The 26,839-nt window shown below is 32.9% G+C and overlaps 1 protein-coding gene across 1 annotated transcript in view; it reads left to right on the top strand.

Annotated features, from left to right (window-relative positions):
• Positions 1–26,839, top strand: part of PTPRD (protein tyrosine phosphatase receptor type D) — a 2,806,204-nt gene that overhangs the window by 714,851 nt on the left and 2,064,514 nt on the right. The window contains 1 exon segment of the mRNA XM_074282898.1: positions 10,359–10,428. The gene's annotated coding sequence lies outside the window, so the exon portion shown is untranslated.

Genomic DNA, 26,839 nt, shown 5'->3' with positions numbered 1-26,839 from the left:
TGGATTTTGGGAAGGAAGGGGAAGGAAAGAAACCTTCCTTTTCCCTGCCTTTAATAAATATTGTTATTATTCAGTTATTTTCAGTTATGAACCATTCTTCATGACCCCATTTGGGGTTTCTCCAGTTCATTTTAGAGAAGAGGAAACTAAGGCAATATGGATAAATGGATTGCCCAGAGTCACACAGCTAGTGAATGTTTGAGGCCACAAAGATTAATATTCTTATTTCTAAGCCCAGAATTTTATCCATTGAAACATTCCCACTTAGCTGTCCTAAGATTAACAATTGAAAAAACATGCTCTGTACAATTGCTGCTTATAACAATGTACAATTATCACTTCTGCATCATGGGAGTTAGATGGATATGGCATCCTGCCATCCTGAATATCCATGTAAAGGTTTTTAGCCTTCCCTTCATACCAGAGCATTCTTAATAGTCTTTTTTTTTTCTTTGATGGGATATCCGTTTACAGTACCTAATTGCAAAATTTGAGTCAAGTATTTGATCATAGTGTCCATATTCCCATGCAATTTCTTATACCCACCCAAGACCAAGAGGGAAAAAATATGGTACAGAAGGGATCAGTGTTTATAAAATTCAGGGTTGGTAGTCCAACCTTTCATCATAAGAAGGGATTTTTTGTCATCTATTCTCTGAGTCTTTCATTGGCTTTTCAGTTAGTCTGATTTCCCTTTCATAATCTGCTAAGGAGCAGCTAAATGGAACAGGGGAAACTAGCACTGGCTATAGAATCAGGAAGATTCATCTTCCTGAGTTCAAATCTTGCCTCAGATACTTATTAGCTATGTGGCCCTAGAAACTTAATTCTGGTTGCTTCAGTTCCTCATCTGTAAAATGGGCTAGCGATGGAAATAACAAACCAGTTCCCTATCTTTGCCAATACAAATCACTTCATTATCTTTGCCAACAAAATCCCCTATAGGGTCATGAAAAGTTGGATATACTTCAAGTGACTGAATGAAAAACAACAAAAATCTATTATTTTTGTCTATATCTATTATTTTCTGAGTTTTGAGGTTTTTTTTTCATTACTACATATTTACTCATGTACTTCCCCCATATTTCCCTGGTTGCATTATTTTCCATTTCTTAATACATAATATTATATCATGTTCATGTGAGGATAGTGTTTTTCAGCTATCCTCCAGTTGTTGAATACTCAGTTCCTAGTTCTTTGGTTCTACAAAGATTGCTGATATGACTATTTGGGTACACATTGGCCTTTTTTCCTATCTTTTGCTTATAAGCTCCACTTTAGGATCATTCTGTCAAAAGATATGGACTTTTTAGTTACTTTTCTTACAAGATTCCATATTGATTTGTAAAAAAGCTGGATCAATTCATAGCTCTACCCAAAATATGTCTGTCTTCCTACCATTACATTGATTCTGACATTGAATCTTCCATTTTAAGGAGAGGGGAGGTACTTTGCCAATTTGCGTGGCATAAGGTAAATTTATTTAAAATTTTATTTCCCCTTACTTTTTATCATTTGTAATGTTTTTCTTTCACATTATTTTTCTTTTGAACATCATCTTTTTTTTGATAATTTATATATTAGTACTGACTTCTCAAAATTTAGAGAGAGCCAAGATTCAAAACTTTAGACTAAAAATGCTATATTGTTAATTACTTCATATTTCTTCATGTCCCCCACCCCCATGCTTGGGATCTTCCAGAATTCAGCTTTAAAGCTTTATAATAAGTATAATAGCTTGAATACCTATATCAATAATATTCTATAAAAATGTAAGAGGTATATGGTTCCCTGTGGAGCTAAGTTAGTAGTGGGGCTAAAATTAGTAATGAGTCTCCATGACATGTGGTTTATGATTCATTATTTTATTAAATATAAAATGAAAATATAAAATCCACATTTAATATAATATTAATGAAATTTATGATATAGTCCACAAATCACTTAAGTAAACATGGACATATCCCAGGCTGCTATTTGACATCTAAATGGTTAGCTCATATTTCATACTAGACTATCATCCCCTGAGTGATGGTTGAATGTTGATAAAAGATGTTGCTCAATAAGAAAATGGGCTTGTCCCTGTTTATCTAATATTATCAGTCAGAAAGATCAGTGAATTAAGCAAGATAGGCAGCACTTTGGCAAGAATCTTGTTGTCAGCAGGCTACCATTTGAGTGTCTTGGATGTCAAAGAGGAAGTGATGCAAATAGGCTCTGGAAAGAGAGAATGTCATTAATATATGCACACTGTCAGCTCTAATAAGCTCTGGGTCTTGTAAGGGGCATCAGTAAATAGGCCAGTGTTTCTGAAACGCCTAATGCTGCTTATGTATGGAATATATTCAGTGTGAGTAAGAGTGGGTGTGCTATCAGCTGCCAGTGCTGAATGGCATTCTAAGATGCTTATTTTAGATTTCGAACACAAGAAGAATCTAAAATGGTCATTGGTGAAGCATAAAAATATTCAACCCTAGAATTGTTTAGAACAAATGTATTCTTTTTCCCTGCCCAAGTGAACAAAAACTAAACAAGGACACTAACTTTCCATATCTGAGGAAAAAAAGAAAAGGAGAGTCATTTTCACTAGTCATAGACATACTGAGTTGATTTTAATTTATTTACTTTTCTCATGAATACAGAACAATGTAAAGTATTAATATAAATATGATATTTAACCCTCCATAAATACATGATATGGACTTTAGAGGAACTTAGGAACTCCTTTTGTTAATCCTACTCCTTCCTATGACTTTCTCTGGAATCACTGAATCTCAGAATAGGAAAAGAATTCAGAGGTAATCTTTTCCAATTTTTACCTGAATAGGAAGCATTTCTACTCATGACCATCCCGTCTTTGCCTGCAGAGTAACATAATATTTCAGGTGAGTTTAATGCAACAATTTGGCTTCCTGTGATCCTACAGTTTTCTTCTCTAACAAAATAATCCTACTATTTATTTTACCTCCTTTACTTCAAGTGAAACAACATGAGAAAAATGAAAGACCTGCCCAAACACTCCAAGAGGCAGGAAATTTTTCCATGTTTATTTCAGTCTGGCTGGATTTCAGTGATAACTTCAAACCATATCGCTGGTACTTCCCTTATTGTGAAAAGTGATCTGCCAATTCTTCTGACCTCATGCACATCAAAGCTCTCTTGACTGACCCACTCTGGTATGCCCCCACCTCTTCTCACCCAAATGATATTTTATTGCAGATTAAATTAATAAATATTTTAATACAATAACTAAAATGAAAAGATGGCATGATATTGTAGACAAAAAAGCTGTTCTTAGAGCTAAGATAGACATTTATTATCCCAATTTAAGTTTGTTTTTATTTAAAAAATAAACACATCAAAGCAAAATTTAAAAGATGTTGGGAAATAGAAAAAAGATGGGGGGAGAGGAAGGCAGAGCCAATATGGTGGAGAGTAGATGGGATTTTGCTTGAGTTCTTCCTGGCTTCCCTCAGAATCATCATTGGATCATTAAATCAACACTAAAATGCGTTTTTGAATAACAGACCCTGCAAATACTTGGAATATAATAAATTTCCAGCATAAGATATCTTGGAAGGACTTCAGGTAAGACCTGTCTCAAATGGGCTGCAGTTGAGGATGTGTGCCCCAGTGCAGGCACAGGGTGGGGAGAGCCAGGGTAGAGAGGTCCCTCACCAGGAATATAATGGAAGATTTTTAGCCAAAATACTGAGACTTTGGTTACTCTCAGTGGATCAACAAAATTAGATGTGAAACTTCCCAACACAATTACAGAAGGCAAATAGTGAGCCCTGAACCCAAGCACAATAGACGGGACTTGGCTAGGCTTAGCCAGCACAGGTGGGAAAGCCTGCAGGACTGCCCACCCCAGGGCAATGAGAAGTCCCTTTTGCCCTCTAAAGGAAACTCCAGAAAATCTCCCCTGTGCCCTAGAAACAGACCTCAACCTTTAAAAATGAGCAAAAAAAGCAAAAAGACTTCTGACCATAGATAGCATTTATGGAGCTTGGGAAGAGCAGACCTCAAACCCTGAGGACACTTAAGGTTAAAAATACATCTCCAGATGAAGCCTTAAAGTGGTATTTGAACTAGTCTCTAATTCAAAAGGCTCTCTTGAAAGAATTCAAATAGGATCTTAAAAGAGAGTTAGAAGAAAGTGGGAAAAGGAAATGAGAGCTTTGCAGGAGAGTTTAGAAAGTGGGAAAAGGAAATGAGAGCTTTGCAGGAGAGTTTAGAAAAGGAAACACAGAAATTGACAATAAAATAACTCCTTAAAAATACATTTGGCAAATAGAAAAATATCTACATTTATCTATGTATCTACCGAAGAAAATCACTTTTAAAAATACATTTAGCAAAATGGGTAAAGAAAACAACTCTTTGAAAGATAGAATTAGTGAATGGGAAAAAAAAAAAAAAAAAAAAAAAAAAAAAAACTCCTTAAAAACAGAATTGGTGAAATGGAAGAAAAATTCAAGGAACAAAACAGCTTCTTTAAAAGTTCAATTGGAGGGGCAGCTGGGTGGTACAGTAACTAGAGCACCAGCCCTGAAGTCAGGAGGACTTGAGTTCAAATCTTTCTCAGACACTTAATACTTCCTTATCTGTGTGATCCTGGGCAAGTCACTTGATCCCAATTGCCTCAGCAAGCAAAATAACAAAAGTTCAATTGGAATGGCAGCTAATTGGCACAGTGGTTAGGTCTTGGAGTCAGCAGGATCTGAATTCAAATGTGGCCTTAACACAACATTAGCTAGCTGTGTATTCCTGGGCAAGCCATTTCACCCCAATTGCCTCAAAAAAAAAGTTTAAAATTAAAAAAAAAAATTATATTGTTGTGATATGGGAGCCAATTGTCAATGGCTGCTGGATGTTTGACTCAGACCTGTAGAATGGATCTCTTCATGTGAGAAGATGATGATGATATAAGGAGACTGAAAGGCAGTTGGGTTCTCTGACCTCTCTTCTCTTCCCTCTTGCCTCCAATTTATTTCATTCCCAATCCACAAGGAACATCTGCATTAGTAAAGGCTGTTTTGCAATTCCTTCAAGTGTTAAGATTTGCAGCTGTAGAGGCTCTCAGAGAATTGGCCTGCCCTTTCACTTAGGCATGGTCCTTAATAATTCCCCATTTTTTGTTTTTTGTGACTGATTAATTTTTCCCCCACAGCATGGTCAGGAAGTTTATGCATTAGCTGTTATCTAAGTGCACATGCTAAAATATGAATACACATGCTAGGGAGTGCAAACAGCACTATAGCAGGTGTTGAATCTTGTAAGATGTCATGGAGGAAAACTTTCAAACAGAGAAGAGGACTATTATCAGAACAGGCATTTTTCATAAGTCTCTCATCAGTCTCCTAGCTCGGCCCTTTGATGTGTTAGTCCATTTAATTACCCGGACTAAAAAAGTCTTATCCAATCATTTCTCCCTTTCCTTCCCCAAGGGTTACTGAAGGAACTCTTGGAAGATCATACAAATAGCTCTCTGGCACTGTTGCTTCTTTGTTTTAAGGAACATCTGCATTAGTAAAGGATGCTTTGCAACACCTTCAAGTGTTTTGATTCACAACTGTGGAGGCTCTCAGAGAATTGATATGCCCTTTCACCTAGGCATGGCCCTTAACAAGGTATATCTAGGTTAGCAGGACTTGAGTTCAAATCTAGTTTCAGACTCTTAACAATTACTTAGCAGTGTGATCCTGAGCAAGTCACTTAACTCTAATTGCCTTTCAAATTAATAATAATAATTAATTAATTAAAGTTCAATTGGCCAAAGGCAAAAGGAAGTAAAAAAGCTAATTGAGGAAAACAATTCATTAAAAATTAGAATTGGACAAATGGAAGTGAATAACTCAACAAGAAATCAAGAATCAGTCCAACAGAACACAAAAAAGAAAAAAAAAAAAAAACTAGAAGGAAATGTAAAATACTTCATTGAAAAAACAACTGACCTGGAAAATAGATCCAGGAGAGGCAACCAAAGAATCATTATACTATCTGAAAACCATGATGAAAAAAAAAAAAAAAAAACACCAAAAAAAAAAAAAAACTGGGATGTTATATTTGGTTAAATTTTATATTTATGTTAAAAAAAAAAAGATTAAAAAGTAAAAGAAGCCAAATAGGGGAGGGGTGATTCAAACAAAATTTGAATAAACATCTATCATGGATATCATTCAAGAAATTTGAGGATTGAGTCAGATATTAATTTAGAAGCCCTTGGAAGGGTGAGGATATTATGGCCCTTAAAATTATAACTCACTGGGCAGGCAGTGCCTCTAATACTGGTAAATGCTAGAGGTGATGTTTTTGGTAAACAGGCAGGGTTTGTGTTTGCCAAGTTCCTTTTATTCCTTTTAATCTTTCCTTTAAGTGCATGCCTGAGTTGGGTTAACATTATTTGTAATAGAGTGCTAGTGTGTGGATATGGGATTTCTAATTAGTCATATCAAGAATCTGTCATGACTTTCTATTATTTAACATTTTTATCAAAGTCTTAAAAAAAGAATAGCTGGCATGTTCAACAGATTTGATTATAACACAAAGCTAAGATGTTTCCACCATTGGAAAAGAGAGTGAAGATTCTAAAAGTTCTTAAGATGTTGACATAAGGGATCAAATCTAATCAGATGAATTTAATATAAATATTAAGTCTTTTAATTGGTTCAACAAATTCACCTTAGCGTAATATGCATAATGCATATTCATCAAAAAGTTGACAACAGTTATTTAGGACATGTATTGGGGAATTTAGAAGCCCCTAATCTCTTTTTCTAATTGCAGTAAGTTTATTTATTTTTAATACACATTGTTTTATGAATCATGTTGGGAGAGAAAAATCAAAGCAAAAAGGGAAAACCATGTGAGAGAGAAAAAAAAAAAACAGAAAAAAATAAGTGAACATAGCATGGGTTAATTTACATTCAATCTCCTTAGATTTTTTTCTGGTTGCAGATGGCATTTTTTATCCAAAGTATATTGGGATTGCTTTGAATCAATGAACTTCTGAGAAGAACTTTCATAGTTGGTCATTGCATATTCTTGCTGTTATTATGAACAAAGCATTCTTGGTTCTGCTAGTTTCACTCAGCATCAGATCATATAAATCTCTCCAGGCCTTTCTATAATCAGCTTGTTCATCTTTTTTTTTTTAATAGGACAATAATATTCCATTATCTTCATGTACTACAGTTTGTTCAGCCATATCCCAAATGAAGGATATCCACTCCTTTTCCAATTCTTAGCTACCACAAAAAAAGCTGCTACAGATATTTTTGCACATGTGGGTCCTTTTCCCTCCTATATGATTTCCTTGGGATACAAAACCAGTAATGGAACTGCTAGGTCAAAGAGTATGTGCAGGTTTATAGCCCTTTTGGAACAGTTCTAGATTGAATCTCTAACTCAATATGAGTCAGCAGTCTGATCTGATATGTAGGAAACTATTTTGATCTTACTTTTATTTGTGGGAAATATTGCTACCAGGAGTTAGAGGTAATGGTACCATTGTATTTTGTCCTCATAAATCCATAATGAAAATACTGTGTTTTGTTCTGGCCATTGCATATGGAATATATGTCAGTATGTGATTTTTGTAGATCAAATTACACATTCACATTTTCCCTATTTATTACTTTTGAATGCCTGTTTTCTTGAAAGTTCTGAAACAAAGAATTAGATAATGTGACATACAGAGCATTACATCAAAAGTCAAGAATACCCAGGTTTAAATCTGTACTAACTTACTTAATATCTGTGTGATTCTTTATAGTTCTTAAAACCTTCTATTTTAATTTGTTCATGAGCAAAATGAGGGTAATAATTAACCCTGAGTAAATCATTCTAATCCAATCTGCAAAATGAGCTGGAGAAGGAAATGGCAAACTACTCCAGTATCCTTGCCATTGAAAACTCCAAATTAAGTCACAAAGAGTCACATATGACTGAAAAAAATGACTGAACAACAATAAAAATAGCTATTCTTAATCAATTCAGGCTATACAGTTATCTAAGTCTTATTCCTCAAGATGAAATCAGACCAAGGAGAAATTAATGAAAAAAAGATTAAGAAATAGAATTAGCCTTCAGATTTATCTGAGTTTGGCTTGGGAAAAATTGCTTGGCAATATTACATTTTATATATTTTGATAGCTCATAAAAAAAGAACAATGGAGTAGCTATATCTCTCATTAGTGGATATCAGTTAATATGATAGAAGCTAAAGCCAATGCTGATATAAGTACTACAGGCTATTGGAAACCTGTCAAGACATCCTCAAGAGGCTACTTAATATCCATTCAGTGCACTTCTTTTTTTTAAGGAACAATAAAGAAATCTCATGAGAAGAGAGCATACTTTGTGAACTTTCAAATATTTCCTTTATATGTATTTTAATAATGCCTTGTATTATATAATTTATTTTTGTATTTGAATTGAACTTTCTAAAAAAATTCTTTCAAAAGACATTGGGTCAAATTATTTCATAGATTTGGTGATTTGAATTCTTTAGATAGATAATTACAAAATTAATGAATTAACTTCTAAGTTCACAATAGAATATTTTATGAAAGCTTTATTTATTGTATATTAAGACCTTTAAATTGAATTTCAGTTCCAAAATGGTTAATCTTATTCTCTCTCTCTCTTTCTCTCTCTCTCTCTCTCTCTCTCTCTCTCTCTCTCTCTCTCTCTCTCTCTCTCTCTCATTTTTGCTCTCTTTCGCTCTCTGTTTCTCTCTTTCTCTTCCTCTCTCTTCCTCTCCCTCTCCTCCTCTTCCTCTCTTCCTTTCTTCCTCTTTGTCTTTCTTTCCATATCCCTCTCTTCTTTTCCCCCCTCTCTCTTCCTCTCCCTTTCTTCCTCTCCTTCTCCTTGATTCTCAATCAGGTTGGGGAGAACAGACCACACACAATGGAATTCAAGAATGTTGTTGTAGCAAAGATTTTCAGTGTTCAGAAAAGGGAAAAATTGATGAGGACCAACTTTATGGGGGGGGAAATGCTATATCAAAGACTTGCAGTTTAACTAGAATTGAAAAAATGAGTATTATTTGGACAGAGAAAGGTAAAAGAAAAAAAAACAGCGTTTCAAATATTTGAAAACATAAAAGGAAAATAGGGATGATAAATAATAGATGAAGTATCATCTCTATGAGCCAAGCAGTCATAATGGGAAAGGTGTGGAAAAAGTGGTTTGAAGATCACTCTTTTGTTTCCCAATTCTTTCTTCCATGCATTTTTCTGAAGTTATCCTCCATGTATGTAATTCATTTCCCTCATACACTGACACATTAGAATCCTTTGCCATTCTTCAAGGTTTAAGTCCAGTATTCCACAACTCTTCTCTGATCTTGTTTGTTTATATGTTGTAGCCTCAAATAAAATATAAATTCCTTGGAGGCAGAGCATTTGGAATTGGTTGTTGCTGCTGCTGCTGTTTTTGACTTTATTCTGAACTACTGAAATATATATTGTGCACACAGTTGGCACTTATAAAATTTGTCAACTCCTGTTTATTATGCAATTTAATTTGATGATGTGTAATTTATGTATTTAAGGGTTTTTTCAATTATTGCTGTTCTTTATAATTGTTATGTTAGAGATAAAGTATACTTTAGGATGAATTTGTTACTAAGACTATATGTATTAACATATTGAATTCACTTTTTTTAGAGTGTGTGTGAGCATGTTAAGATAGATTAAAATGTTTCAGTCCTCTGTTTTTATAGAAGAGATATGGTCTTACATCCAATCATTTTAATGCACTAGGACTAATTTGCATATGGGTATATAAACCTTAGCACAATGTATGGCTGGTTACAAGGCCATGAAGGAAGCCAACTCTGATATAGCTATAATTTTCAAAACCATAATATAATTTATTTGGCTAATTAGCAGTATGTCATTAGCAATAACTCTGTGCAGTTAATTACCTTAAACACCAACATTAAAGTAAAATCAGATTTATTTTTGGATCCAGTTCATTGAAGCAAAATTACTTTGAGTGAAGTAGATTGTCCTATAAGAGGTTAAAATTAGCATTATGGCTAATTACATAATTGATGTACTGGAGCATGAACATTTCTATCAGAGAATGCCAATGGAATTATATAATTCAATATCTGACCTTTATTTTAAATTTTATGAACTATACCATTTTACATCATTGCAAGAATATAAATTCCACTTTATCGTGTTGTTATTCCTTGGCATCAATTTGTAGATGGCAGTCATCTACTAGGTGTCACTTTAAGTTTTTATCTTTTTGCCTGGTTGTCTGATTTGAAGCCCTTGTATAAATTTATAACAAATGCAAGAAACATGAATTAAGGCATGGTGTTTAATTTTGTCTTTCAGGGAAATCTTGAGGAGTCTGATACTTCTAATCCTCCAGTCATTGATTGCCTAAGTTTAGAGTTGTGAAGTGGTAAGTCATGGCTTGTTCTGTGTTCTTGTTTGGCTTTGATTTAATAACCTTTTGTAATCTCTTAGTAACTACATACAGATATAGTTGCAAGGAGCATTAATATGACTCTGTAAAGTCTCTTAGTTAAATGGTGTGTTGAATAGTTAAAAACCAAAAATGGTACCATTGTTTTCATTTTTTCTGGTATAGTAATGCTATTGAAATAAATTTGTGAATGAAACTTCTGTCTGCTGTTAGAAGTAATCAAATCAAAATTTTGTCTCCAAATATTCCTCCTATAATTATTTCTATCATATAGCTACATAAAATATAGGGGATGTCCTCTGAAAATAATTGTTTAATTATGGAAAGGAACATACACAATAATTTAGTAATGCAAATCATTAGTTGATGCTTTCATCCTGACTAATATCAATATCATATCCTAATAAATTATTTCTTGTTATTTTTTTAAAGTACAAGTAGGTGCCATGTCACATGAACAACTGATCTTTTCAAATAAAAAAACAATTAAAATGCACAATAAATCATCTTACATAAAAATGACTTTTTGCATCTCCCCTTCATTTGCTTTTCTTGACTGTACTCATTTGCGATTAAGAAGGGCTCTGTATAGACATGGAAACATTGATTAATATGATCAATGAAAAATATTAATAAAATATTTTATAAGGGAAAATAAAATATTCAAGTATAACTCCAAGGCTTGCAACTTGAGGATGGTATACCTCAAAAGAAATAGAAAAATAAAGCCACTATTTTATTAAGGGATTGAGGTTTGCATGGAAAAAAATTAGTTACATTTTGAACATGTGGAATTTGAAATGTCAATAGAATATCCAATAAATTATGTTCAACAGGCATTTGATAATGTGCTCCTGGAGGTCAGGAGACTTGACTACAGCAGGATGTATATATGTTATAAAAATCATATTCCTAGACATGATAATTAAAAATTGAAAGATCAAAGAATCTAGAGAGAGGAGAAAAGAGGAGAGATAGAGATAGAGATAGATAGATAAGATAGATAGATAGATAGATAGATAGATAGATAGATAGATAGATAGATAGAAAGAAAGAAACACAGAGAGTGAGAAACAGAGAGAAAAACAGAAAGAGAGAGAGAGAGAAAGAGAGACATACAGACAGAGACAAACAGAGACAGAAAGAGAGAGACAGAGACAGAGGGAAATAGGGACAGAGAGAGAGTATGTTTTTTGGTATGACTCATTAAATGTGATAAATACAGCACAGAAAAAAGTAAAGATGATTGAAAAAAGACCCTTGGATATGGAAAGAAAAGATCACTGGTAACTTTGAAGAGAGATGTTTCAGTCTACTTTTTTAGTGTAAGAAGCCATAGTCAAATTATAAGACATTGAGAAGTGAGTTGTAGATGATGAAAGTAATTTGATTTTCTAAGAGTTTTCCAGAGTTCATTGTGAAAAAGATGAGGAATATATAATGACAAAAAGGATGGCATAAGTTTTTTTGCTTTGTTTTGTTTTGAGTTTTAAGAATGGTGTGATCTGGATATTACCATAGGCATCAAGGAAGAAAGGTGTAGGTTTGGAGAGATGGACTTCTATTAAATAAATCTTTGGCAGGCAAGGTACTTTGTAGAAATGCATAGTTTTAAAATATTATTTAATGTTTCATTTTCCCAATTACCTAAAAAGCAAATTTAAAGTTTTTTCTTTTTTTTACATTTTGAGTTCTAAATTGTCTCCCTTCTTCCTCATCACCCTCCCATTGAGAAGGCAAACAAATTTGACATGGGTTACACATGCATAGTCATGCAAAACACAATTCTATGTAAGTTATACTCTCAAAGAAAACAGACAACCTCCAACCCCAATATAAAGAAAAAGATATTTATGATCTGTGTTCAGGTTCTACCAGTTCTTTCAGTAGACTTAAACATTTCTATAAATAATAAATAAATATCTGTTTATATATATATATATGTGCATATATATATATATATATATATGTCCTTTTGTTTTTATTTTTAATTTCTTTGGGATATAAACCTAATAGATAAAGGATATGCATGGTTTTATAGCCTTTTTGGCATAGATCCAAATTGCACTCCAAAATTGGTTGAATGGTATACAATTTCATCAATAATAAATTAGTGTTTTAATTTTCCCACATCCCCTCCAACATTTGTCATTTTCTTTTTCAGTGCTATTAGCCAATCTGACAAGTGTGACAAAATAGCTCAGAGTTGTTTTAACTTACTTTTCTCTTATCAGTAATATTGTAGTAGTAGAAGTGATGGTGGTGGTGATAGCAGTAGTAGTAGTAGTAGTAGTAGTAGTAGTAGTAGTAGTAGTAGTAGTAGTAGTAGTAGTAGTAGTAGTAGTAATGAAAAGTGGTTAGCAAAATGCTTAGCATTTTTATGCCCTCTGTTTATTCCCTTCTTTTCCCTTTATGAATTATTAATAGTCTTTATATATCATGTCCAAGAAAATGCACTTTTTCCCAAATGGAAAAGGAGATTGAATGAATTTCAATAATCTTTTCAAAACAGGAAAACAACAACAACAACAAAGAAAACACAAACTAAAAAAGAAATTATAGTTCCCATTACCTTCCAATGCCAATATGGTTTACTCACATATGTTTTATGTATTTCTAAATAATATCAGTCGAAAAGTACATAAAGGCTTTTGAGCAACACACCTTTGAATTAGAAAAGTATTAATGATTTGTCTTAGTCTAAAATGCTTTTCCCCCCAGATATATGAATGGATATGGCAAAAGAAAATAAGTTTCTCTTAAATTGTTTTTAAAGAGTTAAATACAATGTGCAACTTTAAAAAAAAACCCAAAAAAACAAATAAACAAAAAAAATACTCTCTTTCTGTTAAGCTTTTGGCTGAAAGTTATTTAGATAAGTATATGAGATGTTTGACTCTTAGTCAAAGATACTTTATCTTATTTATATTGTTAAGGAATTGAAAATGATCCCCTTGAATTATACTTCATAACTGAGGATGGTGGAGGATCATTTATGCTTATATTCCCCCTTTTGGTTCTAAAATAGAATAATAATGAAAACTGTTCTGATGCTTAGTTAAACATATTGAAAGGAGAAAAATGTATTCTAACAACTGAACGCTATGATTAAGAGGTTTGTATCACACTAAGGGGAAAAAACGTTCATTCTTGAAATCGTAGAAATTTTAAAATTCAGAAGTTCAATTTTATTTATGATTGTTTGAAAATTTACATTGTTATTTTGATACTTAGATATTTTTATAAAGAAAGTCATTTTTTGGATATAAATCTGAAGGTTTAAAGAAGACCTAGTTGTCATCATATTATTTAAAGGCAACATACCTCCACATGGCAATAATGTCTTATTGCTTCTTACTTGACCCTAAGTTATGATGATGTAGTATTTTCTGTTTAGTAGTTCATGAAACTTGACTCAATGGGTTTGTCATAAAAACATAAAAACTCTTAATGGAGCTACAAGCACCATATCTTTGCAGAATATTATTAATTGTGTATTCTATTATCCTTATGGATCACAACAATGTTTTGGTGTTGCTATTATTGCTGTTGATGCTGTTGATATTGTTTAAAGAGGTTTTCAGGACCAAAAATATTGGGATTCACTAGAATGGAAATAAAATTAAATGGGAACTTAAGATTGCCAAGTTTCAGTTCTGACATAAAAAGGCCGCAGATAATTTAAATTGTGTACTCCTTCATTTCTAAAAGGAAGAGGTTAGATTTTTAAACTTTTTAAAGCTTTTTTATTCAAAATATATGCATGAATAATTTTTCAGCATTGATCCTTGCATAGCCTTGTATTTCAGATATTCTCCTCCTTCCCACCACCCCTGCCGTATGTGACAAGCAATCCAATATATGTTATACATGTTAAAATATATGTTAAATCCAAACATATTTATATAATTCTCTTGCTGTACAAGAAAAATCAGATTACAAAAGGAAAGAAAATGAGTAATAAAACAAAATGCAAGTGAACAATAACAAAAATTGAGAATGTTATGTTGTGATCCACTGGACACTGGGGAAAATGGAACTCAATATTTTCATGATAAACTAATAACTTTTCTATGAAAGAACAAAATTAAACATTTATGAAGAACCTGGGTTTAAAGCTCTGCTTTCCCACATAAATACTTATAGACAAGTCACAAGCACTCTGGTTCTCAGTTTTCTCAGTTTTACTAGAACTAAATGAATTTCCAAGATCCTTGTCATGCAAGTCTTTTGATCCTATAATGACATGATCATATGCATTTGCTAAGGTTATCTGAAAGATGAAATATCAGTGCATTATTTTGTCTTTTTCTTTTGTGATAGAAATGGATGTGGATATTGATAAAAATATAAATACAGATGTAAATATGAGTGTATATACATGATTTAACAAAAACAGTGGTTTATTAATGGTATAAAAATATACTAAAATTTTGGAAAAAATCATTTTTCATAATAAATGAAGGGAAACTTTTTTGCACCTACCTACAAACATAAGGTAGATGAAAGTAAAAATAAATTATTTTAACAGTGATGTATACCTCATTTAATATTGCATTTTTAATTGAATTTTATTTTAGAGGGGACACTGCACTGTCAGAAAATATCTTTAGTTCTAAATCTATAATATGAGTAACATGACTGACCTTGGGCAGTTTCAAACTTTTGAATTTCATAATTTGTAAAATAATAATCTATTTCCAAAACATTATGACTATATGATTCATCTGTTTTTCACATACTTCTACCTGGAAGACAATACATGTGATTTCAGCATCCAAATATCTTTCATGGTGGTAAGTTTAATGTTATGTAGAAATAACATTATAATCCAAGTCTTCTTTTCCATTTCTAAGCATTTCCAGCATGAGAGATTCCCTTTTTTATTTGATAAAAGTATTAAGAGAGAAAGTATGGATGGTAGAGTCAAAATGATGGAGAGGACACACACTTCTTTCTGATCTCCTCCAAGGACCCTCAGTTAATTATTAAATTAAGCCTCTGAATTAGATTAGTTCTAGACTAGCATAATTCAGAAATATTGGGAGTGTAGCAAATTACCAGCAGAAGATAATTTCGAAGATTGCCAGAAAAGTCTGTTTCAGTTGGGCCCGGGGAAGTATCCAGGTTCAGGATGCCAGTGAATGCTGTGAAGACATGGAGAGGTGTGGTCTCCATGGGCCAGTGCAGACTCCATGCTGTGGATAATCTATGGGGAGGACTCTACCACAGTGTTGGATATTCTGCCCTGGTTGCAAGCCAATAGAGCAGCAGAGAAATTATAACACATCCAACACAAACACAAAAGGTTAACCCCAAAGTGCCCAAATTTCACGAACCTGGCTATGCCCATCCAGCACTGGAGTGAATCAGCATCATCCCAGTGCAGCCACTGCCTCTCCACTGCCACTTTGTGCTACCTGTAGAGGAGGCTTGGAAAACCTCCCTTGTCCTAAAAGTAGATCCCAACATTTTTTTTTAAATTAGTAAAATGAAAAAAAAAAGGACTCTAAGTATAAATAGTTTCTATGGTTAAAGAGAAGAACAGATTTCAAACCCTGAGGAAAATAAAAGTAAATTGTTTCCAGATGAAGCCTGAAAGGATGATATAATCTGGTCGCCACCATACAATGCTCTCCTTGAAGAAATTTTAAAATGTATCAAAAGAGAGCTAGAAGAAAACTGGGAAAAGGAAAGGAAAACTTTGCAAGAGGGTTTAGAAAAGGCATATAACTCATTAAAAAATAGATTTGATAAAGGGGGAAAAGAAAGCAATTCCCTGAAAAATAAAATTTGTGAAATAGAAAAGATAAAGAACTCTCAGGAAAACAGAATTTGTGAAATGGAAAAGGAAAATAACTCATTGAAAAACAGAATTTGTGAAATGGAAAAAAACTTCCATAGAACAAAACAACTCATTTAAAAACTCAATTGGAGAAATACAAAAAGAAGTAAAAAAAAAGTAAATGAAGAAAATAATTCACTAAAAATCAGAACTGATCAAATGAAATGAATGACTATGAGACATTAAGAATCAGTCAAACAAAACCCCCCCAAAATGAAAAAAATAGAAAAATGTAAAATATATATTTGGGAAAACAACTGACTTGGAAAATAGATCTAGGAAAGACAATCTAAGCATTATCAAGACTCACAGAAAACCATGATGAAAAAAAGAGCTCAGACACTGTTTTTCAGGAAATCATCAATGAGAACTGCCCTGATGTCACAGAAAAAGAAGGTAAAATACAATCTAGTGTCTGACAAACCCAAAGATACCATCATTTGGGATAAGAATTCATTATTTGAAAAAAAAGTTGGGAAAACTGGAAATTAGTATGGCAGAAATTAGATATGGACCCACACTTAACACCATATACCAAGATAAGATCAAAATGGGTCCATGATTTAGGCATAAAGAATGAGATCATAAATAGATTAGAGGAACAGAGGATAGTCTACTTCTCAGACCTGTAGAGGAGGAAGGAATTTATGACCAAAGGAAAACTAGAGATCATTATTGATCACAAAATAGAAGATTTTGATTACATCAAATTAAAAAGCTTTTGTACAAACAAAACTAATGCAAACACGATTAGAAGGGAAGTAACAAATTGGGAAAACATTTTTACAGTCAAAGGTTCTGATAAAGGCCTAGCTAAAACATACAAAGAATTGGCTCTAATTTATAAGAAGTCAAACTATGCTCCAATTGATAAATGGTCAAAGGATATTAACAGACAATTTTCAGATGATGAAATTGAAACTATATCAACTCATATGAAAGAGTGTTCCAAATTACTACTGATCAGAGAAATGCAAATTAAGACAACTCTGAGATACCACTATACAACTGTCAGATTGGCTAAGATGACAGGAACAAATAATGATGAATGTTGGAGGGGATGTGGGAAAACTGGGACACTGATACATTGTTGGTGGAGTTTTTAAAGAATCCAGCCATTCTGGAGAGCAATTTGGAACTATGCCCAAAAAGTTATCAAACTGTGCATACCCTTTGATCCAGCAATGCTACTACTGGGCTTATATCCCAAAGAAATACTAAAGAAGGGAAAGGAATCTGTATGTGCCAAAATGTTTGTGGTAGCACTTTTTGTAGTGGCTAGAAAATGGAAAATGAACAGATGTCCAGAATGGTTGGGTAAATTATGGTATATGAATGTTATGGAATATTATTGCTCTGTAAGAAATGACCAGCAGGATGAATTCAGAGAGGTTTGGAGAGATTTACACTAACTGATACTGAGTGAAATGAGCAGAACCAGGAGATACACTTCAACAACAATACTGTATGAAGATATATTCTGATGAAAGTGGATATCTTCACATAAAGAAGATCCAACTCACCTCCAGTTGATCAATGATGGACAGAAATAACTACACCCAGAGAAGGAACACTGGGAATTGAATGTAAACTGTTAGCATTACTGTCTTTCTACCCAGGTTACTTATACCTTCGCAATCCAATTCTTAAAGAAAATTGGATTTACACACATATATTGTATCTAGGTTATACTGTAACACATTTAATATGTATGGTATTGCCTGTCATCTAGGGGAGGGAGTAGAAGGAGGGAGGGGCAAATTTGGAAAAATGAATACAAGGGATAATGTTATCAAAAATTACTTATGCATATGTTCTGTCAAATAAAGTTTTATCATTATAAAATTAATAAAAAAGAAGGTAAAATAGCAATTGAAAGAATTCACTGAGCACCTCCTGAAAGAGACTCCAAATTTAAAACTCCAAGGAATATTGTTGCTAAATTTCAGAACTATGACACCAGGGAAAAATATTATAAGCAACCAGAAAAAAACAATTCAAATACTGAGGAGCCATAATGAGGATCACCCAGGATCTAGCAACTTCCACCTTAAAGGTTTGAAGGGCCTGGAATCTGATATTTTGAAAAGCAAAGGGACTTGAAATGCAGCCAAGAATAAAATACCCTGCTGAACTGAGCATTTTCTTCCAGGGAAAAAGATGGGTGCTTAATGAAACAAGTGAATTCCATTTATTTCTGATGAAAAGATGAGAGCTAAACAAAAAATTTTACCTCCAAATATAGGACTCAAGAGAAGCATAAAGAGGAAATAAGAACTTTTGAGAACTGTATTTCTGTTATGGGTATACATAGAGAGTGCATGTATAATTTGATTTCACTGTTATAATATGAAAAAGGAACTAGAGATTGAAAGGGAATTGTACCAGAAAAAGGGAAAAGTAGAGGTAAAATGAGAAAAATTACATCTCACTAAGAAGCAAAGGAAATCTATTGTATCTAAAGTAAAGAAGGGAAGGGGATGAACATTGTGTGAATCTTACTCTCATCACATTTGGCTCAAAGAGAAAATATTAGACATATTTGGTTTACAGAGAAACTTCTTTCACCTTATTGAAAAAGTGAGAGGGGTAAGTGAAAAGGGGTAGGCTAAATAGAAGGGAAAACAAATAGGGGAAAGGTATAAGAAAGGAGGAGGGATTCTAAAGCGGTAGGGCTGCTGGAGGTAAGTGGTGCTCATAAATACTGGCAATGAAGGAAAGGGAAAAAGAAAAAGAAAACTATAATCTGGGGATAATAAGATGGCAAAAAATATAGAATTAGTAGTTTTAACTGTAAAAGAGAATGGGGTGAAATGTCCTATAAAGCAGAAGTGGATAGTAGACTACATTAAAAGCCAGAACCCTACAATATGCTGTTTACAAGAAACACATTTAAAGCAGAGTGATATATACAGAGTAAAAATAAAAGGCTGGAGCAGAATCTATTATTATTCAGGTGAAGTTAAAAAAAATGGGTAGTCATCCTGATCTCAGATCAAGCAAAAGCAAACATTGATATAATTAAAAGAGATAAGGAAGAAAACTATATCTTGCTAAAAGGTACGATAGATTATAAAGCAACATCAATACTAAATATATATGCACCAAGTGGTATAGCATGGAAATTTCTTTTTTTTAATTATAGCTTTTTATTTACAAGATATATGAATAGGTAATTTTTTAGCATTGCCAATTGCAAAACCTTTGTTCCAACTTTTCCCCTTTTTACCCCCATCCCTTCCCCCAGATGGCAGGTTAACCAATACATGTTACATATGTTAAAGTATAAGTTAAATACAATATATGTATACATGTCCAAACATTTTTTTTGCTGTACAAAAAGAATCAGACTTTGAAATAGTGTAAAATTAGCCTATAAAGGAAATCAAAAATGCAGAAGGAGAAAAATAGAGGGATTGGGAATTCTATGAAATGGTTCATAGTCATCTCCCAGAGTGTGTGTTGCTGATTCAATTCATTACTGCTCATTTGAAATTGATTTGGTTCATCTCATTGTTGAAGAGGACCACGTCCATCAGAATTGATCATCATATAGTATTGTTGTTGAGGTATATAATGATCTTCTGGTCCTGCTCATTTCACTCAGTATTAGTTCATAGCATAGAAATTTCTAAAGGAGAAGTTGAGAGTTGCAAGAAGAAATAGACAGCAAAATTATAATAGTGGGAGATCTCAACCTTACTCTATCAGAACTAAATAAATCAAACCACAAAATAAATAAAAAATAAGTTAAAGAAGTAAATAGAACACTAGAAAAGTTAGGTATGATAGATCTTTGGAGAAAATTGAATGGAGACAGAAAAAAAGTACACCCTAAGAAAAAAATCCCCAGAAACAGATGGATTTATATGTGAATTCTACCAAACATTTAAAGAACAATTCATTCCAAAGTTATGTAAACTATTTGAAAAAATAGGAAATGAAGGAGTCCTACCAAATTTATTTTATGACACAGACATGATACAGATATCTAAGCCAGGTAGGATGAAAACAGACACAAAAATTATTAACCAATCTCCTAAATGGATATTGATGCAAAAATCTTAAAGAAAATATTAGCAAAGAGATTACAGAAAATCATCCCATGATACACCATGATCAAGTAGGATTTATACTAGGAATACAAGGCTGGTTCATTATTAGGAAAACTATTAGCATAATTGACTTTATCAATAATCAAATTAACAAAAACATATGATTATCTTAATAGATGCATAAAAGATATTTGATAAAATCCAACACCCATTCCTATTAAAAACACTAAAGACTACAGGAATAAATGGACCTTTTCTTAAAATAGTCAGTAGCATATATTTAAAACTGTCAGTAAGCATCATATGTAATGGGGATAAACTGGAACCATTTCTAAAGATCAGGAATGGAACAAGGTTGCCCACTATCACCATTACTATTCAATATCATATTAGAAATGCTAGCTTTGGCAATAAGAGATGAAAAAGAGATTAAAGGAATTATAGTAAGTAATGAGGAAACAAAATTGTCACTCTTTGCAGATATTATGATGGTATACTTAGAGAACTCCAGAAAATCTATTGAAAATCTATTAGAAATAATTCACAATTTTAGCAAAGTTGCAGGATACAAAATAAATCATCAGTATTTTTATACATCACTAACAAAATCCAACAGCAAAAAATACAAAGAGAAATTTCATTTAAAATAACTCGATAGTATAAAATATTTGGGAATTTATCTGCCAAGGGAAAGTCAGGAACTATATGAGAAAAACTCCAAAACACTTTCCACACCAAGTCAGATATAAACATTTGGAAAAATATTAAGTGCTCTTATATAGGTCCAGGGAATATAATAAAAATGCTAATACTTTACCTAAACTAATCTATTTATTTAGTGCTATACCAATCAAACTCCAAAGAAACTATTTTACGGACCTAGAAAAAAATAACAAAAAATTCATCTAGAGGAACAAAAGATCAAGAATTTCAAAGGAAATAATGAAAAAAAAATCAAATGATGGTGGCCTAGCTGCACCATATCTAAATCTATATTATAAAAGCAGTGGTTATCAAAGCCATTTGTTACTGGCTAAAAAATAGACTACTTGATCAGTGGAATAGGTTCACTTCACAGGATAAAATATTCAATAGCTATAGCAATCTAGTGTTTGACAAACCCAAAGACCCCAGCTTTTGAGATAAGAAATCACTATTTGACAAAACCTACTGGGAAAATTGGAAACTAGTATGGCAGGAACTAGGTATTGACCCAACCTTAATATCATAAACCAAGAAAAAGTCAAAATGGGTTCATGATCTAGGCACAATGAATGATATTATAAATGAATTAGAAAGACATAGAATAGTTTTACCTCACAGACCTGTGGAAGAGGAAGAAATTTGTGACCAAAGAACTAGAGATTATTATTGATCACAAAATAGATAATTGTGTGTATATTAACTTAAACTTGTACAAATAAAACTAATACAGACAAGAACAGAAGGGAAATAATAAACTGGGAAATATTTTTATATTAAAAGGTTCTAACAAAGGCCTCATTTCCAAAATATGCAGAGAATTGACTCCAATTTATAAGAAATCAAGCCATTCTCCAATTGATAAATGGTCAAAGAATATGAACAGAAAATTTCAGACAAAGAAATTGAAACTATTTCTAGTTATATGAAAAGGTGCTCCAAACCATTATTGATCAGAGAAATGAAAATTAAGACAACTCTTAGATACCACTATATACCTGTCAGATTGGCTAAGATGACAGAAAAAGATAATGCTGAATGTTGGAGGAGATGTGGAAAACCTGGGACACTGATACTTTGTTGGTGGAACTGTGAATGAATCCAACCATTCTAGAGAGCAATTTGGAACTGTGCTCAAAAGTTATCAAACTGTGACAACCCTTTGACCCAGCAGTTTTACTACTGGGCTTATATCACAGACAGATCTTAAAGGAGGGAAAGGGACCCACATGTGCAAAAATGTTTTTGGCAGCCCTTTTCATAGTAGCTAGAAACTGGAAACTGAATGGATGCTCATCAGTTGGAGAATGGCTGAATAAATTATGGCATATGAATGTTATGGAATATTATTGTTTTTCAAGAAATGATCAATAGGATGATTTCAGAGAGCTTTGGAGATACTTACATGAACTGATGGTAAGTTAATTGAGCAGAACCAGGAGATCATTATAGAGGGCAACAACAAAAGTATAAGATTATCAATTCTGATGGATGTGGCTCTCTTCAACAATGAGATGATTCAAACTAGTTCCAGTTGTCCAGCAATGAAGAGAGCCATCTACAACCAGAGAGAGGACTATGCAAACTGAGTGTAGACTACAACATAGCATTCTTACTCTTTCTGTTATTGTTTGCTTGAATTTTTATTTTACTTCTCAGGGATTTTTTTCTTCTTTGTAGATCCAATTTTTCTTGTGCAGTAAGATAACTGTATAGATATGTATACATATATTGGATTTAACATATAATTTAACATATTTAACATTATTGGACTACCTGCCATGTGGGAGAAGGCGTGTGAGGAATGAACAAGATGAGATCTCTCAAAACAGTTGTGAAAATTGAGTAAAGCTTCATCTACTTCAGAGTTGGAGTAGGCCTGATGGTCCTTGAGCATTGACTCAAGGACATACCTAAGTCCCCTTCCTGCTATTCTTCCATGACATCATTTTCTCCTTACTTCAATCAAATATGGGCAACTATGTACTTATTGGCCAGGTTCAATTTCTTGGATAATTTCTGCGTTTAGACTGTAAGACCCTCAGCCAATAAGGATGGTAGTCAGTGGTGGGAGGGGTGGTTGCATTAGGGACTATTTAAAACTTGTCCCAAAAGGTGCCTCCTTTCTTAGATTGCTTGCTTGGCTGGAGGGATGCCAGATTCTCTCTAGAATGTACAATAACCTTTTGTTTTGCTCTTAGAGATCTCTCCAGCTTTTTATTAAATGTTGACCACTCACCAATTTGAGCCACACAGGAAGGGAAAAATTGAAACAGAAGGTTTGGCAAGGGTCAATGTTGAAAAAAATTACCCATGCATATGTTTGTAAATAAAAAGATATAATACAAAATATTTTTTTAATTCAGAAAAGAGACTTTAATGCATATTGCTTTAGAACAAGATAGTAATGATTAATTCATTCAACATGTTTTGGTTTATTTTCCATGATGTATAATTTTTGGAATTTGTCATTTATATATTACAAGTGAATAACACTAGTGTTGATATTGATAATGAAGGTAGAAAAGGAGATTCTTGGTAGCAAATGGGTACTAAAAGAGTAGAGACGAGAATCATAGTCATTTATTCACTTGAGTTTATTTCTTTTTCCCATAAACAATAACTGTATTGGACTTTACAGATAAGTCTTAGTTTTTAGCCTTAGTTCATTTTCCAGCTTCAACACTGGATAACAATAAAAATATAAGTAGAGGAGAGATATCAGAGAAGTAGACAAAAAATGCCTATGACTAATATAGCAATGAATTAGGCATGATTTGCCATATAGTCCTTGTTTTATAAAAGGGGAAAATAAAATAAGAATTGCTAAATGGTTAGCCCAAGGTCATCCAAGGCATAATTGTCTGAATTTGAATTTGAACCTATTTCAGTTTGTTTTATTACCATTCTGAAATTGAAATCACCAAGAGAACCTACCATTATTCTTTATTCATTACTTTACTTGACCCAAAGGCCTACCTCTCCCTCCCCCCCTCAAAAACACAACAAAAAATAATTGTAATTTATTCTTTCCTCCAAATAGAAGTCAATGCAACAAGTGTGTTTTATCTACTTGATTTATTCAAACTAATCTCTTGGACTGCAGTTCATTTGGTATTTTTCCATTAAACTGCATATGCATCTCTTGTCTAAAATGATTTGATTAACTATATCTTAGAAATTGGAAGTAGATCTCTTTGTTTATACTTGCAGTTTGCCTATATGACAGTGGACTCTCACTGTCCAAGTCCAGGAAAAAAAACAAACAAAAAAACAAAAAAAACTAATACTCTGTCTTAGAGGCATATGCTGAGAAGAAACTAATACATGAGAGTTTTGCTTGATACCATATTCATATATTTATATTACATATCCTACTTTCTAGAGTTTCTATGTTTTTAATATTCTAATTAAAACTTAATACTTCATTTGAGAGAACTCTTATGATCTCCACATTTTGCTCTCAAAGGAAAAAAAAATCACAATTTTTGGGACAACAATTTATATCCACTCCATTCTTTTTCTTGTGGTGATAGAAGGAAGCTCTCTTTAGCCTTAGGAAGTATGTAAAATTAGGAAGAATGATTCACATTAAATGTGAAATTGAAAGATATTATAGAGATAATCATTTCCAAGCTAGAGATTTTCTGGGACCAAAAACTATCTTCCTGTCAGTGATAAAAGTGAATTGACTTGGGGGGGGGATTACTCCCTCCCCCATCCCAACCTTCTATTTATTCTACCAGTTCCAATTCTCCAGAGGAATGTTTCATTTATTGCAGACAACACATTTCTTGGTCTGCTTGCTAGACTAATGGGATGCTGAAATCGATTGTATCTATTTCTCTGTCACAGAAGAAGTGGTGAAGGTTTTGTGGGCTTGTTTCACTTTCGCAGGCCTCTTGTCAGTGTTTTTGTAATTCAGCATCCCTGATCCTGATGTCTTCCTTTATGAGTGAATCACAACTTCCTTGTTTTGAGGAATTATTGAGTTTAACTTGATAGCCTCTCTGTATCTCAGGCAGAATCACTGTGATCCTCATTATGGGAAATTATCAGTCATAACTGAAAATTCTTTGGAAGTATAAGTGCATTAAACCAAGGAGTTAGGGGATTTGGGGATGACATTTTATATTATAGTTCTAAGAAAGTTACAGTTCCTTTTTTTATGGCAGCTTCATTCACAGAAAGATATAAGAAAAGAAAATGATTTCTGCCCCTTACTTGAGAGAATATTGACAAAATTCAAGAAAATCTATTTAGCTAGTTAAAATCTGGACACTGACTTTTTGTATTCCTTTTTATTTCATGAAAATTAAGGATTGATCCTAACAAATTTTCAGACAAGATCTTTCAGGGATCAAAAATATGCCAAATGTAAATAATAGAAATTAAAAAAAAAACTCAGAGTAGACCTTCAGATATATTATTAGGGAATTATTAATAAAGAAGGTAGTTATCAGTTATACTGATCTATTTTCTACACAATATAATAGACAATTTCTCTCCTGTTATGCAGCCTTTGCTCAGGTCATTTATCCTCCTCCCTCCTAAAAGCACTCCATACCCACTTCTGAATTTTAGAATAGTTCCCTGACTTCAATACTCTGTTCAATTACCAACCTTTACATGAGCTATTTTCTTGATGTCTCAAATGATTGGTGCTGCTTCTGAATTATTTTGTATTTAGCTTTTATGGATTATGTAGTTTTTTTCATATAAACATTATTTCCCCTTGGTAAAATTTCCTTGAGAGCAATCATTGTTCATTTTGTCTTTATCTCCCCAGGAAGTAGATGAAAGTTTTGCATATAATAGGAGCTTAATAAATGTTTGAATTAATTAAACAGTACTACACATACTTCAAAGCTTTGTGATTTGGTTAGTGATCCTTCTGCCATTGCAAATACTAACTTAGAAGGTAAAATATGAATGTTATCATAGCAAAAATTAATTATCCTGTAGCTAAACTAATGATGATCCATCCTCTTGTAGCTTACCAGAGCTGGTCCTAAATTAATAAAATGGAAACCTTTCAGGTTTGTTAGGAAAAGTGAAAGATTGACCCCTGCTGGCAAAACACAGAAATGAGCTGACCTTGGCCATGTGTATATGCTTTCATTTTCCAGTCCTATGGAAGGAAATGGTTGCCTTTAAGGACTTGAAAAGCTGTCCCATGGATGAAATTAGACTCATTCTGCTTGGCCCCTAAAGGCAGAACATACAACGATGGGTAGAAGTTACAAACAGATAAGTTAAAACTTGATATAAGCAAAACTTTATGAAATGAGCTGCCAAAGGTTAGAGGGAAACTTTTTAGTTGAGATTGTTGGAGAGTTTTTGTTTGGATTAGCTGACATTTAAGATTCTTTCCAATTCTGAGCCTCTACAATTATACGAATGGTATGTTTATATAGGTAATAGTACATTTACAAAATACTTGAAAATTTGCTATACCTATTGCTATACCTATTTTAAAAAATGTTGAGGTCGAGAAATCTGACTCCATGAATGACTGTTTATAACACCATTGTGTCCTATAAAAATGAAACTTGAAGGGCTAATTGTATAAGATTTATGTAATTGTTTTGAGCTTTTTGCTTCATAGGCTCTGGTACTCATGTTATAGTGATATGAAAGTGAATACAATTTAATGAATTTAAGATTAACTCAGCTGTATAATAAAGTCAATGGTCAGTAACAATCCATGTAAAAATTAGAGAAACTACAACAAATAGATGAAGGGCACTTGCTTAGTTCATTTGGACAGGAACCTATCTAAGAA

Source organism: Sminthopsis crassicaudata, chromosome 1 (genome assembly GCF_048593235.1).
Source record: "Sminthopsis crassicaudata isolate SCR6 chromosome 1, ASM4859323v1, whole genome shotgun sequence".
NCBI lineage: Eukaryota > Metazoa > Chordata > Mammalia > Dasyuromorphia > Dasyuridae > Sminthopsis > Sminthopsis crassicaudata.
This window is presented reverse-complemented; position numbering and strand designations above follow the sequence as displayed.